The sequence below is a fragment of the Dreissena polymorpha genome, chromosome 4, assembly GCF_020536995.1.
Source record: "Dreissena polymorpha isolate Duluth1 chromosome 4, UMN_Dpol_1.0, whole genome shotgun sequence".
In the NCBI taxonomy this organism is placed as follows: Eukaryota; Metazoa; Mollusca; class Bivalvia; order Myida; family Dreissenidae; genus Dreissena; species Dreissena polymorpha.
Genome location: NC_068358.1, coordinates 104,318,261 through 104,329,076, shown reverse-complemented (window position 1 = coordinate 104,329,076; position 10,816 = coordinate 104,318,261).

Genomic DNA, 10,816 nt, shown 5'->3' with positions numbered 1-10,816 from the left:
AAATGTCCATGTATGTGTATCCCATACCGAAATAAATCAATTAATCAATCAATGTGTGATTTGTTTATGCAATAATAGCGTAAAAACACATGTTCTCGGACATGATCATCTGCGGGGGCTCTCAAAATCCGTTCCTGCCCTCGTGATTCGCACTCGGGCAGGAACGGATTTTTCGTGCGCCCACAAATGATCATGCCCTCGAAAACGTGTATTATCCCTATAGTGAAACCACTTTTAATTGGTATCCAGTGTTATATGAAAAGGCATATCAAAACTTCGTCATCATTCTTTTGTTTCAATATGATAAAACATGTTCGACCATTTATCTATATATATAAATGCTATTAAGGCGATGCAAATGAGTAACTCCTTTATGCGTGTCTGAATAAGTTAATAGCTCATTTACTGGACGTGGTGTTGTGCAATGCGCGCATAAATCCACTAAATCGATAGAAATAGTATTGGTCTGATGGTATTGGAGCATTGCACAGCGCAGGTAGGAATCACAAATATACTGTCGGTTGAATTCGTGTTTCACAACTACCCTATGTTTAAGTACTGCAATTCGTCAGTATATGTCTGTGAGTCTGATGACCATGCAGTATTAGTAATATAAGACTGAACGCAGTGTCGCATTGTGTGGTCTGCTTACTCTTTGGCACGGCGAAAAGCGCGTTTGAATCCAATGAACGCTATCACTGAATGCTGCTGATCTCGTGTTTTTAAACCATGACATGAAGTAAGCGAGAATCAGACGATCCCTCTGTTAGTTAGGTGTTGATTGAATTATATTAACGCACCGACAAACGTTCGTTTGAATCCAATGATCGTTCTAGTTAAACAGATTTTGATTTACTTTGAATCATGTTACAATGAGAGCCATAATGCGAGAGTCATTAAAAGTTTCTCCGGTTGAAATGATGATAAAGAGATAATTACAAAGCAGTTTTATCGTGTTGGTCCCTTTATTTAAACAATGAAATGAGTAACTGAAGTACACACATTTCCGAAATATGTTTAAATCGCGTTATAATTGCATTTTGTGCGCTTCACTTTTCCTTGTAATTGTATTTTAATTTCAAGTTAAAACGCAGAAGGGTGTCAATCGAACCGTAAGAAATGAATTGTCTAGAAAAAAAAGATTTTTAAATAAAAAATATTGTTTGATTGATATAAAATCTGATTTATGATATTAAATAAATATGTGCAATTTTGTGGATTTGGTATGTTTATTCACAGCCTTATACTCATCCTGTATAGTACAAATATCCGATATTGCCTTGTATCACAGCTGACATTATGCGTCACTCGTCTAGAGCGAACTTCAATCAGCCTTTTGGAGCTAGATATAGTCATGGATGCCTATGTAGACATTTTGTAATTGAGTTAAAAATGTATGGCATGTTTAACATTATTTAAGCAATTAAAATGAATAATTTAGATGTTTCGATTTTCATAGTAAATGTTTCAGTAATTACACATATAGTTCGGATTATTTATTTCACGTCTTACATACAATAGATAATTGAAGTAAATGTTAACAAACATTATCCTAAAAGTCAATTGTAAAAGTAAATTTTCAATGGCGCCTATGGCCGTGCATCTTAAAAAAAAACTTTAACACGTCTGATGAAATTTTCTTAGCCTATTACGTATTAAGTAAAACGCATGGTTAACAACAAATTTACTTTGCAGATGCAAATCTTTACATTTAACCGCACAGTAAAATTTTGGAAACTTTTGTTCTATATGTACGATATGTGCTGTTCCCTGCTTGTATTCTTATTTGAGCGTTTTTTTTTTTTATAAAATGTGCACTTGAAGCCTAAAATCTATTAATGGTTTCAGATCTTTTATAACTTAAATAACATCGTTTAAATAAGATCATAATCCGGATGTTGCTATTAAAATGTAATGAAACTAATATGTTCTTATAATGTTTGTGGCGTGTGCATGTTATATTGCATTTGCAAGAAACACATACTTGAAAGATTGATTAAAAAAATATTTTAAGGCACATTGAGTACTTTCTGTCTATGAATATCTATGGTGTACATACCGGGTCTATATAATTAATAAATTTAAATCATCTGGATGTGTCTACTGTCACTCAGTTATGTAAATGGATCGCTAAGATCGATATAATAGCTTGATAAAGAATCAAAACGAAGGCTTTGTGTCACTTTTATTCACAGTCCTTAACAATATACCAGTATACTAATATAGATGAGTCTCAGTGTAATTATACCGTTCGTGATAATACATCTGGCGTTAATGTGGATGTGTATATTACAATGAAATAGTATATAACTTCCCAACGACTATAGAACAATCACCATAATCTTATCATGTCGCGAGACGAAAGTGCTAAGCTTACATTGTTAAACGTGATATATTAGTGGAGTCGCGTTCTTAGAAAACTGGGCATAATGCATGTGCGTAAAGTGTCGTCCCAGATTAGCATGTGCAGTCCGCACATGCTAATCAGGGACGACACTTTCCGCCTAAAGTGGATTTTTGCTAAGAAGAGACTTCATTTTAACGAAAAATGTCTTAAAAGCGGAAAGTGTCGTTCCTGATTAGCCTGTGCGGATTGCACAGGCTAATCTGGGCGACACTTTACTCACATGCATTATGCCCAGTTTTCTCAGAACACGACTCAGTGAGATTATCACTTTATTGTATGCATTCATCTTCCGAACATGTCACAGTTTAGTTATTCATAATGCCAGAATAATAAATGACTTTCAGCGATTTCTCAACACAATTAACGTTTAAATAAAAGCATGACTTAATCATTGTGTTTATGGTAATATACTAAATAATTAACAAAGAGTTTTTGTTTATTAATTTAAGGATTTGTCTTATTTTGAATCACAGCCATAACTGAAAATGTCTAGAAGTAAGCATGTATTGTTTAATCACATCCAAAATAAAATATAACATCGTAAAATACAGTTAATAACAACATGATGGTTAAGATTGAAGCATATTCATGATTTCTTTTCGTGTAAATAAATAATTGAACAAGTTTAAAAACCATGCGCTAGATGTGCAGCTTCAAAGTCCGCATTTTAACTATATGAGCCGCGTTCTGAGAAAACTGGGCATAATGTATGTGTGTACAGTGTCGTCCCAAATTAGCCTGTGCAATCCACACAGGCTAATCTGGAACGACACTTTACGCACATGCATTTTGCCCATTTTTTCAGATAACGACACATATAAATCACACATGGCTAGATGTTAACATATCGGTGTTGAAAACCATACGACATAGTTAACGCTTTTACATAGTTGCACGGCTTACACTGGAATATATAATGATAATAATAACATAATCATTCAATATATTTCCCATACGTCTGATGATATTATAATGATCAGAAATAATGCAATATTCGTTATACTAATATACACATCGCCGTTAATGAATTACAAAATCATGGGTATATGAATGTATTGAATTCCGTATGTTATGTGAATGTTAAAACTACGTTGTTTATATGGGAAACATATTGGGTTCCTTTAGCCGATTAACTGTAATAGAAACACTTGTGCGTTAATCTCTCAGTTAAGTCGGTTTTTACCTCTTCATTAAAAAGAAAACTTTTTTGTTTATAGTACTTAACATACACACATTTAAACAACTCTTGAATTAAACATAAACCGTGAACCAGCATGCAATCACGTGTGAAATACTTTTTCGTTACGTCAATAATTCGTTTGCCAGAAACGCTGCATTCTCCAAAGTGACAGCAGTGAAAGGTCGATTACACTCCATGACAACACGACGGGCAAGATATTAGATTCAGGACATCGGTTCACAATGTTGTCATAGTAAAATAACCATCCTTTAAAACTTTCCGTTTCCTCGCTTCCTGTATTACTAGAACAGTATCAAAATGTATGTATATGCAATTGAAGTTACAAGATATTTTCGTTTTGATATTCACATTGCTGTTTGGTTAAATAATTTTGTTTAAAGAATATTAACACACACGTGCAATGTGATAAATATCAGGCTAACGATGCGTTGTGTTGTCATGTCTTTTGTTACGTTTGCGTATCGTATTGTGTTTAATATGATCACAAAACTGCCTAAGTAAAATAAAAGCAGTTGTTATGTAATGAGGCAATTCTAAACAAAATATGTTATACTACGTGTATAGTTCATGGTGGTTAAAAACTTATTTCGTAGTAAAACTGTGTTTAAAGTATCCAACTTTGAAATATGTTTATCATGAGCGTGCTTCTGTTTTTTTTTGTGTTTTAGTCATATTAAATCACGGTTGTTAACGCATAAACCTAATAACTTGCATTTATCTTAATAATAATACACTACATCATTAACACAATTATTTAAATATTAAACGGGCCTTTTCACGTTTCGGTAAATTGACAAAATTGAAAAAAAGGTTTCAGATTCGCAAATCTTCGTTGTAGTTATGATATTTGTGAGAAAACAGTAATACTGAACATTTTCCATTCTCTAAAATATCCATATTATGCATGTTTTGACGATTTAAAAACCTGAAAATTATAAAGCGCTCCAACGCGAATCGATTGAATAATTTGGAGAGTTTTGTTGTTGTCGTAAATTTTATGATACTACGTAAATTGCTTATATATAGTATAAAATTCTTCATACAATTTTCAAGCGCCGATAGCCTAGTGGTATAGGAGATCGACTTTTACTCTAGAGGTCAGTGGTTCGAATCCAGTTGAGGGTTACTTTTTTTTCTTTCTTTCATTGTTTTATTGTTTTTTACTGAAGCTTTTTGGATCCAATGTTTACATTTATCAATAGAAAGCAATTAATGACAAACTTCAATAAATGCTAAAATTTGTGAAAAGGCCCCTTTGATGGCCACTTCACAATTCATTCAGTGTGGCAATAGAGTGTATTTGTGTAACGATGTTGTATTCTATCGAGCTATTTTCGTCGCTTTTCAAATACACAATTCTGGACGTGTCGCGAGAAACATTACATTTTATGAAATAAAAGTGAGCATATACCATTTAACAGCAGTACATAAACATTATTTGTTTCATGTTGTACCATATTTCGAGTTAATTAATGTGTGTTCATTCCCAAGAACTCATAGAAGTAACATTGTAAAGGACCCACGTGAATTAGCATTTGTTTTTTTAATAGAAGCAGCCAAAATTGACAAAATATACAATTATATTGTATTCCATTTGGGGCTGAGGTCGTTTTAAGCAAAGTTTACAAACAGAACATTCCGTATAAAAAACAAACCTCAGTTTATGACTTATTAATGGGCTTACACTAAACGATTAGTATTGTTTGGAACATTTTGCCATTGTTTTGGTCTTGTTTATATTTATTAACTCTAACCAACAGAAATTATGTATCTAGCAGAGATAATTCTTAAAAATACACTTGGCAATTTTTCTAACTCATCACTTTTCAAATTTGATATCTTATTATAAGTTAAGATTATAATTCATAAATGTATGTTTCATAAGTTTATGCAACAGCTTTTAATGCAGCAGGTTTATGGAATATTCATTGGTCGACGTGGCAGACGTTGATGCGTAATATCTTATAATCAGTTGTACAGGTACAAACAATAAACTTGTCGATCACATCAATGAGTACAAATTCAATGTATGCCTGTGTATTCAGCTTGGAATCGGATTTCATTTGTTCACTATATTCTGTATTTTCTGTAATGTGTGCAAAAAGCCAAATGTAAATAGCGTTAATAAACCGAGGGAAGCAATACATTCTGTTAGATTACATATAGTAAGATTAAAGATGTAATGAATGAACTTAATTTAACTGTAGATGAACAAACTTTGACCTAAAGTTAAATTTTGTGGTTTGTTAAGGAATGTAAAAACAACAGCCTCAACCAAATATTTCAAGGAATGATCTACGCCAAGAACATGAATGCATTGTTTATGTAAAATGTTCCAAAAATTAGCATTCGCAGTATGTATCTTAAGAACAATTATGAGTGAACAATGTCCTTGCGTACCCACAGACACCGATCGTATACCATGAACGCTTCATTTGTCGGAATTTCGTCATTCGATAAATGGTCCGTCGCTTTTCCTTTTGTATGTCTCTTATTAAAAACACTTGATTCATTATGGGTGTATTCAATTATGGACATACTGTAAACAAACATTATGTGTTTTAATATAAAGTTTTAAACATAAATAAACGACTAAGGTACACATCCGGTCTCTCTATCTTTATTTTTTTATAGCATGTATAAAACATTGACGAACACGTGTGGGTTAAAAGCATGCATAATTAAGAAGATTTATGCAACGGTTGCTTGCAATAATCAATGCATGAGGGAATTATGAATGTTTTCATGAATTATTGCCATGTTTGCAACAAAGATAACCAATGTTTGATCTACTGAAGACGGAACTCGCTGCTTATCGGCTTTGTCAAGTTGCTTAAGGCAGTGAAAATTGATTTGTATGATCCAAGTCCTAATATTTTCCTGACTTTAACACTATGCAACTCTTTTAAACACCAAGCAACTTTATTAACAATTTTGTACCTTCAAAATGTTAACCCATGTATGCCTAGCGTCCTGCTGCATGATGCGGCGTCTCATCAGGGTCTACGCTGTTTTCTTAAAGGAAATTCCGTGAGAAATATTCTTAAAATATAAATAAATATACCAGACATCTCTAATTTTGAAAATAGATTGATCCAATTTAGAAGGATGGGAGAGTCCCATAGGCATAAAGTAAATCTTTACAACACCGCCTTACACTATATATATATGTAGCGCGCAAATAAAAACAAACTCCTGCTGTTTTTTGGTTGGATAACACTATGGCTGTAATTTATTTATACTATAGCGATTAAAATAGAACAAATAAGGTTCATTACTAGAAACACAATGATTATAAACAAACAATAGAAAATGTGATAGTGTTTATGTATATTTAACATCAATGACAGTCATCTCGTAAACCAATACACACTTTTGAACACATAGCTTGCAAAAGACACATGTACAGTATGTCCATACCAACTTAATACCTCCAATCCTGTCTGTTTTGCAATTGAAATACTGAAGCAACACAGTATAAAGTTCAAGCTCTGTGCGAATGAAAGATATGACTCAAAGACTCTCCCGCTTTTGTGTCGTTTCTAGCGTTAATGTACGATATAAAACCATACACCCAAACACAAACACCAAGAACATTAAATATACAACTGAACGCGAAATTGTAATTGAGCTGTCTTTTCTTGTACTGGAAGCATTCGTGGTCTAAGTGTACCACGACATATATGAAGCATAGCACCTTTATCATCTACCTGAAAGAAGTATATTATAGAAAATACGTGAACAGTGTGTTTTAATGGTTTTAATATTTGCTATGAACCAAACGCTCAATCCACCAAGCTTATGAATTATGCAAACGGTTTTACTTACGAAATAATTAATACTGTCAGCGATCGAGATACGTCATCTATGCAAGTCTAGTTTTGTCATAAAGCCGTCACAATCCTAAAATACTTCGGTTAACTGAAAACATTTTAATACAATCCAACTTAGAATTAAATGAAATTAAATTTAAAAAATGACTTTAATAATATGATATTCGCTATTTTCGCGATAATACAGTACCAGTAATGTTAGAATATTAAATGGATGAGTCTTTTTATAACATTTGTTAAAATAAAATAAGTAATACCAATTCTAAAGACTTCATTATTAAATAAAATAAATTTAAACGTACCTTTGTATGATTTTTGTACTTTAAGTGCACATTCTTCGGACTGAAAGATAAATATGACAGCCGTTTGACTACAATGACATGTTCTACACAGATCCAGATGTATCTGTAGCGTTTAACTTTTCAAATCACGTTTGATAAAATGTAACGCATATTTCAAAAATGATTAAAGGATTAAAAAAATCATAAAATTATCACGATAGAAATTCTTGTTTACCTCGGTTTATCTTATATTCGAGTCATGTGAACGATTGTCTATACAGTAGCGGGTAATACATAAGTGTAGCTGTATATAATAACGCATATCTTATGAAATACTAGTGTTGATTGTTGAGAGAAATAATAATTCTACTCAATTTGCGAAACAATTGATTTTGACTCACCTTGTGATATGGCTTAATATTGGTCCGGACAACTCGGCTGTTTACGGGAAACGTGGGACGGAAGTTATTGACCTCAACACTGGGGCGGTGATCTGACCATTCCTGCAGCTCGCGAAGAGACATCATCTACAATCCGTACATACACTTTGCTAATTGAATTCCTTTAGAAAATGTTTGCTCTTCAAACATATATGAATATATATATATATAATTATTACTTCTATAAATTCTAATAATACATTCATTTTAAAAAGGAATAACAGAAGTGTGTGAAGCATTTAATATTGCTGAAGGATATACATTTTTGAATTTTTGTTAAAACGTATTGTTAAATGAAAAATTTCATTTTACGTATATTATAGTACTCACTTTACATTTCACTATCATGTGTTCCAATGTAAAAGACGAACCTGATGTTTGGAAATATGGAGAGGTTTGTTTACAATTAGCCACGTGACAGTTTCCTGGCAACCGGTTTGAGTCAGGGATCCTTTGTATGTTATATACAGTGTTGTCCGAGGAATTATATCCAAAACATTGAAGTCTAAAATGGGCTGTTTGTCTCCTATGATATAAAATATAGTATCTGTGTTTTACGTTCAAATGCTGTATATAATTATTGGCTACCATTTGGCTACTGTCATATGGTAACGTTCAACTAAAATGTGAAGTTTCAACGACAGTTACTTGTTCAGTTGTAATGACTTCGATTAATACAAGTATTATGTTTGTGGAAGAAAGCATGTTCTAGCTGAGGTAAGTATAAATTATGTATCTTGAAATACATGTATGTTATGGTCACACTCTCCATATCATACGTGAATATAAAAGACGAAATATTAATGTTATAAATTAAAACTAATACATCGTCATGAAATGAAACGTTGTGTAGTCGCGTAAAATTCATTACGAGCCTGTTATTATAATCAGTACGTCAATATCGCAACATGTATTCATATCCGTTGCAGAACAGTACACCGTGTCAATGTTTCGTATGAAAAACTCAACACAATATAATATGCAATATAGCTGACATTTCCAAAATATTATGATGCCTTTTTATATATCAACCTGTTTTCGTTTGCACAGACAAAGTTGTATCTACCTTATACTTTTTTGTTGAAGTTATGTTACCATGTGTTCTGAAATTTAAGTATAGTTTATTATTCATGAACGTTTTATCTGATTTGAAAAAAAGAGGAATATTTTATATACATATTTACAAATAGATATAAAACAAAACACGACAATTGTTTAATTTTAACTGTTAAGGATATGTACTTATTCCCAATCTTTAAGATTTTGAATCATATAAATTCACAGCGCTTGATAATCATTCTCAGGCTCCAGACGAACAATACGTGTAAATATGGTATATAAGTATACACACCTTGTTTATTCATTTATTTGACTGCTGTCAGTACTTTGTCGAATTCGAGATTAATCATGTCGCCAATCTGAAATTCATACACGTTTATGTGACCTTATTGTACATATGCTCTAATATATGGAGTAATCATTTAGTTATTACTGGTATGTTGTAAATGTAATTGTACGAATACAGATTCATTTTCTACTTACAGACGAAATAAAATATGTGCGTATATATAATGCAATAAAGGCTGTCAAACAAGTAAAGCTTTACAAGAAATAGTCGCATTTCATGCGCATTTAGAAAAGGATTAAGTTTTTTTATAGAAGTTCAGTCTCACAATTATAATTTTAGGACTAACGTTGCAAGTTTACCGTCGTGTCATGCCTGTAAGTGGTGTTACTTATGATATTTAGAATGTTTTAAAAAATACCTACCGAGCCCAGGACGGATATAATGGCGAGCCCATGGGTAGACATCACTGCCTCCGTATGGTTTTTGAACAAGTCAATATTGAAACCCATGAACTGTAACTGTAAATATATGAATGTTTTCGTTAATTGAGTCCTCATTTTAGTTGTTCGTTTGTTCATTACAACCAACTGTTATGGTACTTAAGTTAAATTGAAAAATGACAGATTATTTAATAAAAGTAATGATACAGATTATAAGTAACAAGACGACATTTTGTACCAATGCGGTTAAGAGCACTTTCAAATGTATTTAATTGTACCATGTGGTATTTATGTGTAATCGCAATACAATTTAAATCTGCCGTTGTTTTATTGCTGAAGTTGGACCTTAAAGTGTATATTTGAGTTTGTAAGATCCGCGAATATTTTCCATCCATAGTGTAAGACAGATTATCACAAAGCTTAAATCAAGTTGTACTAAATAGGCAAAACTAGCCACAATATTTACGATGCATTCTCCCCAATGACGGCATTGTTACATTTCTATCAGAATCAGATACTTCTTTGTGATAATTGCAATGTAGGTTCGTTCGATTTTCTGTTGTGAACTGTTAAATTGCTTTGCAGGTCGAATGGTATAATGAGTAGCTTGAGTAATGGTTGAGAATGTTTCTGACACAAATAGCTTTTGTTTGATGAACGTTTTCGAAAAAGAACAGATACCGGTATTATTGATTTGCCGAAAAGCTCGATACGAATTACCAAATTACCATGTCAGTGTCATCAAAAGATTTTTTTCGAGCAAAGGAACTCATTTATTAGCTTTTCTGCACGGTGTTTGCAGTAAACATTGGTTATTGTTAATATATTGAACGATGTCAGTACCTCAGCGCGCGACTGTTATGTCG